At 31.9% G+C, this 9743-nt stretch overlaps 1 pseudogene; it reads left to right on the forward strand.

Moving 5' to 3' along the window:
- The first annotated feature begins 648 nt into the window (after nt 1–648).
- Nucleotides 649–8309, forward strand: LOC110650819 (nicotinate phosphoribosyltransferase 1-like; annotated as a pseudogene).
- The last annotated feature ends 1434 nt before the right edge of the window (nt 8310–9743 follow it).

Genomic DNA, 9743 nt, shown 5'->3' on the forward strand with positions numbered 1-9743 from the left:
TTTTAATTTTTAAATTTAATTATTTAATTTTTAAATTTTATATATATTATATTTTAATCCTTAAATTTTGATAAATTTATTATTTAGTTATTTAATTTTAATATATAGAATAATTTAATTTTTATAATTTTAATATTTATAATAATTTTATATAAAATAATTAAATTATTTTATATATTAAAATTATAAAAATTAAATTTAAAATATGATATAATGTAAAATTTAAAAATTAATTTTTTAAAATTTAGAGATTAAATTGTAATATAGGATTAAATATAGGAATTAAATAATTAATTTTTTAAAATTTAAAGACTAAAATCTAGAAATTAAATTATAAATTTTTCATAAAAAAAATGAAAATAAAATATTAGAAAATCAAAGTAAATATAGAAAGCACAAAAAATAGAAATTAGCATTATCTAGTATAATTATCATATCTATACAATAAAAAAATATTAAAAATGCAAAAAAAAGAAATATGAATTTTCCGATTTCCATTTCCATGTATCTCTAACCAAAAAAAAAAAAAAAAAACGACCTTCGCTTTTGACGGTCTTTTCTAAGCCGAAGCTTGTGTCTCCTCTGTCTTCTTCGTCACGCTCACGTGTTTCTGCTTTTAAAGACTCCCTGTATATATATGCGTCGCTGAGCAAACAAGCGAAGCAAAAATCACAAACGATTCCTGTATGCTAGTGCCCTAGAAGGAAAAATAATGGAGGTGAAAGCCAATGGTCCGAATGATGAATCGGGTCGGATACCGGACGGCCCGACGAATCCTATGGTCACGCCTCTTTTAACGTATCTCTATCAGTTCACCATGGCTTATGCTTACTGGAAAGCCGGCAAGCATCAAGAGCGAGCTGTGTGAGTGTTTTTTTTTTTTTTTTTTTTTCCTTCCTTTAACTCTGTTTGTTTGCCTAGAAAATCGATAAGGATAATTGAGAAATGGAAAGATATAAACTCAGTTCAGTAGTTAAATCTTTTTGTTTTTTTGATATGCAAATGTTGTTGTTGTTTATTCTTTAACTGCTATAATACGAGTCTTCTGTGTATTGCATTATTTTCTTCAGTTTTGATTTATATTTTCGGAAGAATCCATTTGGTGGTGAGTGTACAGTCTTTGCTGGATTAGAAGAATGCATAAGGTTCATTGCTAATTTCAAATTCACCGAGGATGAGATCTCTTTCATCCGTGAAACTTTGCCTGGTTCTTGTGAGGTAAATAAAATTGAAAGCAGTTTATTCCGATTCTAGTTCATCTCTAGATTTTCAAATTTTCTGGAATTTTTATTTTTCAATAGAACATTCAAAATTGTTTTTAAATTTTGAGAGAGGAAACTCGAATTTGCATAGTTTGAGCAACGTAGGAACATTGATATAGAAGGCAGGCAGTGTTTACTATTTTCTCCAGTTAAACACGTTTTAAACTTAAAAGTATGAAATTGAGGCTAATTATGCCAATTGCACATATCTTTAATGCTTACTTGTATCTCTAGTACTGGCATATCTAACAATCAATGTGATACATGAAAATTTGGATTCTTTTTTACATTCAGGATCATATGTGCTTTATTTTTTATAAGCTGATGTATGTTAATATTATCATGACATTGCGCATATGCATGTTAACTTCAGGTGTAGTAAATGTTTCTTGCACTGTGAAAAAGTTGCTAATGTTTTTTTATGGCATGAAAAGAATTGACATCTAAGTTCATAAAGGCTGTTGGTATGATGCCCATATTGTGATGCTGATGCACCAGTTAAAAGGAACAGTTTAACTTGGACACGTTTGCCACTTAGGTATTGAAGCAGCATGGCTGCCCTAGAACTAATTGATGTCAGATTCAGACTGAGATGGACATTTGCAAAGGCCTAGAAATATCAGAGGCATCCTTTTGTTTCCTTTAACCAGGATGAGCTCTTTGCCCGTGGTTGTTCTTTAAACTTGCACCCCATTCTATGGTTTATAATAATGTGAAATGATTTCATTCAAAAAGTTACCACGTTTTCTAGTCTTAGTTCTCTCTAGTGGTAGTTCAAAATGATTTTTGAAATGTTGCACTGCCATTTATTTGATCTGTAAATTTCTACTGAAAAATAAATACCTGTCTAAGCAGTATTTACTGTTAATTGTAGGATGGCTTCTGTGATTATCTTAGAGGACTTGACTGCTCTGAAGTTGAATTGTATGCTGTTCCAGAGGGGTCAGTCGTCTTCCCAAAGGTTCCCCCTGCTACGAATTGAAGGGCCAATTGCTGTGAGTAACAAAATTCTTGTTTTTGCTCCAATTTTTTTGGCAGTTTATCTATGCTTTAGGCTTTGTTTGTTTCACATAAAACAACTTGTATATGGAAAATATTTTTTTAAAGGAAAATAATTTTTGAGAAAATAACTCATTTTCTGCTATTTAGTTGCAGTACTGAGAATTAGTTGGAAATTTTTTGACATATAGGGTACTTTAAAGTCATTAACATGAATACATGTATGGAAAAATGTATGGACCTATAAAGACTTCATATTTTTATATTTATAAATGAATGTGAGATTACTCAAAAAATGATAAATTGTGGTTTTATGGTTGGCTGCCATCACTGTTGGAGATAGCCAGAGAGGATCAGCGGTGGTCAATAGACTAATGAGTATGTACATATGCGGTCTCCATACACACACACAAAAAGTCTTTTTTTTTTTTTTTTTACCAATCTTTCTAAGCATTCCAAACACTGGAAAATATAGAAAACATTTTTTGGAAAAATAATTTCCATGAAACAAATAGAGCCTTAGTTCTGGTTTATTTGTATCTCTTATGGTAAAACATTTTTACAGTGAAATAGACGTTAATGCTTATATTTATTGTATTAGGTGGTTCAATTGCTGGAAACTCCGTTACTGAATCTTGTTAATCATGCATCACTGGTGGCAACAAATGCAGCAAGGCATCGATTTGTTCTGGTTTATATAGAAAACATTTTTTGGAAAAATAATTTCCATGAAACAAATAGAGCCTTAGTTCTGGTTTATTTGTATCTCTTATGGTAAAACATTTTTACAGTGAAATAGACGTTAATGCTTATATTTATTGTATTAGGTGGTTCAATTGCTGGAAACTCCGTTACTGAATCTTGTTAATTATGCATCACTGGTGGCAACAAATGCAGCAAGGCATCGATTTGTTGCTGGAAAAACAAAAATGCTGCTAGAATTTGGGCTTTGACGGTCTCAGGTTTCCAATAGTTATTTCTTTTTTTTTTTATCTATTTTTTGTAAAGCACTGAACTAAGTTCTTTTTATGAAAAAGATCTCTTTATCTTACATATAGGGCCCCGATGGTGGAATAGGAGCATCAAAGTACTGCTACATTGGAGGATTTGATGCAACAAGGTAATTTCTGGTGAAATTATCTTGCATCATGCATTCATCTTTACTTCCATAAGATAGATTCTCTTAGTATTATTTTGCCTTTCTAATATTCCTTCTAATTCATATGATGACGATCAATTCTTACATATACTTACTGATTAACCGTCACATGAGAAGTTTCTTGAATCAAAGTTAATCATAAAATGCCAAGGAAATAGTTCCATTTGAAATATGATTGTCTAATACGGGGAAGTTCTTTAGTGTTTAATTAAATTTGAAAATTTAAATATCTTTAAAACCATTCATCCTAGCGCTTGGCTCAGATGATATGAGTCTGGGTTGGGAGTGGATAGGTGTGTACATCGATCTCTTTAGTTTGGTTCTGTATGAAAATGACTAAAACCAAACAACTGAAATTACTAAATCCATAAAGTGAACTGAACCAATTTTAATGGAAGAACCAAACCAGTTCTGTTTGGTTCATCAGTTTTAGCTATCAAAAATGGAGGAATGCACGGAATTTGTAAGCAATCAAGGCAGCAGGCACATGATTGTTATCGCATAAGCATTTAAAAACAATTCCCAAAAAAAACAAAAAAATAGAAGACCCAATTTAAATTTGAGGCATTCAAATTCATCAGTTTATGACATGTTAGAAATTTGAAGACAATAGAGTGTTTCTGTGTTAGGTTTTCGAAAGAAAAAATCACAAACCCAATCATGGGAATCTTCACATTTGGCCTTTGGCCATGCAGGTTATTGCAGTTTTGTTCGTTCTGAAAACTGAACTGAACTGAATATACAAACCGAATAGTGCTCACCCATAGTGGTGGATATTGGTTTGATTTCTTCTTTCGAAGACAAGGGAATATATCTTGGTTTACTAGAAAACATAAAGGGTAAGGATAACCTATGCATAAATTATCTTATAAATCATTAATGGTGGTGATGTCAATTGACAATTTGTTTCATAATGAGCATGTCAAATCTGAAGCCTCATCAAGGTTTCACATCCCATTGATTTTCTAGTATAAAACTTCCAGATCTGGAATACCTTTTCCTTTATGGTTGGTAAAATTTGGAATTGTTCTTTCAGGTAGGAATTATCTTTCCTTAAGAATTTCTTTTATGCATGGGTTGGCAATCCCTGGTGCTCTTTTGTTTAATTCAGTTTCATAAAAAAAAAGTAGAAAAGAAAAGAAAAAGCAAAGAAGCATTGTTCTTTTGTTTTAGGTTGACCTGGAGATTATTTGAACTTTTAATACCATATACTAATTCTTTAAGTTCTTGATCTTGACTAATTTTTTATATGTCTAATTCTGCAATTCTTTGTCTCTTGACAGCAATGTTGCAGCTGGGAGGTTCTTTGGGATACCTCTTCGTGGAACACATTCCCATGCTTTTGTTAGTTCATACATGGTTTGTAATCATCACAACTAGCTTGAGACATCTACCTTTGTTGTTATGATGAGTAATTTCTAAGCTCAGTACTTTAAAATGATGCATAATTTATTTATATGTGCTTTGAAGTAGCATCTTTGTTTACAATGCATTCTCTTTTAATGGATATGCTTAAATTAGGATGGCAGTTCTATTTCTATTACCCTTATTTCTGGAAATTTTATTTTATGAGAATTTGTTTTGTTTTTATGTCTCTCTCAAATAGGCAACCTCTGCTTTTGCTCTTTCTTCTTGTAATCAGTATGGTCATTATTCTTGTTTTCTTTCATCTGGAGCCTGTAGCTGCTGGTACTTGACATTGACACTGAGTCATTCTTACTATGTACTAAAATTCCTTTGTATGATTGTTATTGAGGATCTAAGAAATACCTTCATGTCTGACCATGTAAAATTTATATGCCTATATATAACATTTTATGATAGTATTTCTTTGCTTTGAGTTTAGTTACTCTTTTGCCTGATTTATCCCTCTGTTTGCAGAGCCTTGATGAGATTGTGGAAAAGTCACTCCAGAGCTCTGACGGCTCAAGCAGCTGTGAGGATTTTGTCAGTTTGGTTCAGACATGGTTGGACAAAATTAAGGTGTCATGCATTGCCTTTTAGACTAATATTATTAGTTGACACAGTCCACATTACGTTTGTTTATCTAGAGATGACTACATAAACTCACTAATTCTAGTTAAAAATTTTTGCACAATGCATACCAATGAAACCACTCCATTTATTTATTCGCTCATTAATAAAGTTGGGCAATCATGTACTGGATTGTGGTTATAATATGTAGTGAAAAATGTCAAGTTTTTGCACTAGTGGTCTTAATTTAACCTTGCGTCCGTCCATACAAATGCACACCATAAAACTCTTGATATAATGGATGGCATGGCATAGCAAGTGAGGACATATGAAGTCTGAAATTCTTTAAAAATAATTTAGCTAGTTTTCTTAGATAGGAAGAACTAGTGATGGCAATGGGAATCTTGCATTAATCTCAAGAGGGGTAGAACATATCAGGTCTTATTATATAGAAAGACAAGAATGTGATCAAGGATTCGATTTTGATTGAAGTTAAAAATGGGGATGTCATTCTTTTCTGCTAGAAAATAAATGTGCACATTGCCTGAGCTTATTTGTGTTAAAGCGCCATAATCCGCTTTTACTACAGATGCAGATGTTTTCATGTTTTTATTGACTGCTAATTATGTGAATAATGGCTTGTTTAGCATTTCTCTTTCTTTCTTTAATCCTTCTATTTGCCATAATTTTCAGTTTGTTAATATTTTACATGATATGCAGTGGTCAAATTCATTACGTGGCGTTTTTGTTGAGACCAATCAAAGCGAGCTTGCAGCTTTCACCTCATATGCGCTGGCATTCCCAAATAATTTCCTAGCTCTTGTAGACACATATGATGTGAGTGAACATTTTGCATAGTGGCTTATCATTCTTCATTGCGTGGATGGGGTCTATTTGCCTCAACTTTCTGTTCTTTTAAAATCACACATGCACGAACAAGTGTATTTCACACTTAATGTGCTATTTTGTAACTGAATAACTTAGTTTTGATACATTTAACTGCAAATGCTCAAAAGAATGAAGTCAAAATGGAACAGATGCTTAATTGTAAAGATGGCATTTCTTATGAAGTTGGTATCATCAAAATGCTTGTATACTACTTAAATATTTGGTTTTTTCAAACCATATATCCTTTGGTTAATTTAGGCATTAAAAAGTCTATAGCAGTATGCTAGTGTCCATAACTATAGTTCAATCAGTATATAGCATATATGCATCATATATATTGTCCTCTCTCTACCCTTCTGTGTGTGTCTCTCTGCTGCTTGTTATTTAGTCCAGGTGTATTTGTAATTAAGGATGGCTTTACCTCACTCTATCAACATCTATTTTACCAGGTTATAAGGAGTGGAATCCCCAACTTTTGTGCTGTTGCTCTAGCGCTCAGTGATCTGGGGTAATTCTGTAACTTTGCTAGTGTATATACTTTTTAACTATGTAACAGTTTCTTTTTTTAGATGATGACAAGGTTGAACTATTTCTTAAACCTTACTTTCACCTCGGTGACTGTATCTCTATCTTGATGCTCTTGGTCTTTTATGCAATAATTATTCAGTTGTTGTTAGGCTGAATCAGCATTGTGATGAAGATGATGATAACCAGAATTATTTATATGACGCATTCTTTAAATCTGTGTTTTAAACACATTAAGAGAAGATCCATTACTAAGACAAGAAGCTGCCATGCATAGTTGCATAATGCACACCATTTCAAATGTCTTTCTTTTATCTTCATAGCATGAGCATCCCTATGACATATAATGTCGGTAATCTTGTCCATATGATTAAGCATTTAATTGTAATTAGTTTTCATTAGTGAGTTTAGATGGTGTGCTGTGCAGCTACAAAGCGGTGGGCATTAGGCTGGACTCTGGTGACCTAGCATATTTGTCATGTGAGGCCCGAAAATTCTTTTGTGCCATTGAGAAGGAATTTGGAGTGCCCGGTTTTGGAAAGACTAGTATCACTGCTGGTAATGATCTCAATGAGGAAACTTTAGATGCTTTAAACAAGCAGGTAATTATTCTAACTCAAAGGTGCTTTAAGCAAATTGCATGTGTTTGCTGCTTTGGAACTTAATGAAGGCATTTATTAATTGAAGAGAGCAAATATTACAATGGCTTCATTCTTGAAATTTCTGTGGTATTGTGTTCATCAATATATACAATATATGCCGATAACCGATAATGACCTTTCTTCTGACTCTTCAGCTGCATTCTAAGAAGAGATGCTCATCTCTGAGTATTCCAATCTCACTGTTGAAAATGAGATAATAAAATTATATGACAGAGATAAGTGAGGGAGTCAGAAACTCAGAATATAAAGGGTGACCTAGTGTACAAAGCATCCCACACTTTTGGGCACTGGGGAGGGAATCAGAATATCTTAGGGAGAAAAAAAGGAAGGAAAATGAACTTGTGTTTCAGTTGATGCTTCATGATTGAGGATAACGGGTTTATAATATTTAACCTTCATGAAAAAAATGAACATAAAAGAACTTCAAAGCATGTTGGATAACATTCTTAGTCCTTGAGGATTTGCGAATTAGTTGCTTTTTACTATAAGCACTGATGGGTCAGTCACCTTAATGTGTCTTGCAATCCTCCCTTTGTAACCAACTTCATCCTTGCCCCCCTTTTTTTAAATAGAATGCCAATTCTTCATACCTAGAAATTGCAAGTTTTGTTCTCCTTCATGCTGTTTATTAATTTGCCCTTACTTTTTAATTTGAGTTCTCAATCCAAAATTATAATTTCTCCTCTTTAAATCAATTTATATCAAATATAAATTAATTAATTAATTAATCTCCATTAATTAATTTCTCATAATTAAATTCATATTTAATCAAATTAAATATAAATTTAATTTATACTATACATCCAATAACCTAGATTTGATTTCAAGCTATGCTAGGGACTTTGCAATTTTATTGTAAACTAAACCTCTTTTTAATTAATTAATTAAACTCTTTAATTGATCAATTAAATCACATTTTAAATGGCGATTAGCTTGTGTAAATGTGTGACTTACTAGGCTAATGAGAAATATTGGCAATGAGAAATATTGGCAATGAGAAATGATATTAACTCTTAATATCATTAGAACTCTTTCTTACTGTAAATGATTTCTCTAAATCATTTTTGGCATCTTATAGACTATGATTGACACCTAGCATAGTATGCCATGGCCACCCAATCAGTAATAAGGAATACCTTAAATGAACCTTTAATCATATGTTATAATGCACTAAAATCTCTCCGTTATAAAATCTCAATTCGAGCTGGAGTTATGATTAATGTCAAACCCCATTTGCTATGAATATTATGTTCTTTTTTAATTTTAGTTCTTGATTAATTAGATTTTATTGTCAGAAACTCTTTTCTGACTAAATCTTTCTATTCTGGCCAAGAACTTGAAACATCAAGAACAATTAAATGAACATAGGATTTTATCCCTATTTACTTAGGGTAACGGATTCCATCTTGATCAACACCTATCTCCATATATAACTAATAGGAGCCAACACATGCCCATATACTCATACACAATACAATTATGAAAGCAGTATCAAACTCAAAATTCTTTGTTTTTTACTTGAAAATCTATTTGAATAAATGTTGTGAATAAATTGTGATTATTTTGGCTTTGAGAATTTTAATTGAAAAATAATGTGTTGTCCACTTTGTAAATGAGAATTTTGAAATGAATTATAATTTATGAATAATATGAAATAATTGAATTATGTCATGCCAAGTGTGATTTGGAAATCACACTTGGCATGACAGTTCCATTGTGTTCTTTCTCCATTTATGGAGTTGAGATTTATTTTATTCTTCCCTCTTTGGCTTACCAGTTTGAGATTGAGATCGGATGAGTACTCATATATTTGAATTTGGATTATGTGATTTGAATGTGATTTGGAAATCACACTTGGCATGACAGTTCCATTGTGTTCTTTCTCCATTTATGGAGTTGAAATTGATTTTATTCTTTCCTCTTTAGCTTGTCAGTTTGAGGTTGAGATCGGATGAGTACTCATATAGCTAGCTAGCCACCTCCCTCATTAATTTCGGTTAGTGAGGTTGTAGATTGCTTTGTCGTAGTGTACAACACGGCAATGATCTTGAAATTTTGTGTCATGACCTAAGTTGTGTATTTATTGGCAACACCATGGTTTACAGTTTATTTTGATAAATTGTTATTAAAAATCTTGACAATAATTTTGTAAACTGTGATTGTGAAAATTTTAATTTCTTATTATCAATGAATAATTATATTTTTTATGGCTTTAGAAATTATTATTGTACACCACTGAGTAAAATTACTCAGCGATTGCTTTTTCTTACTGTC

This window comes from Hevea brasiliensis, chromosome 11 (assembly GCF_030052815.1).
Source record: "Hevea brasiliensis isolate MT/VB/25A 57/8 chromosome 11, ASM3005281v1, whole genome shotgun sequence".
Taxonomy (NCBI): Eukaryota; Viridiplantae; Streptophyta; class Magnoliopsida; order Malpighiales; family Euphorbiaceae; genus Hevea; species Hevea brasiliensis.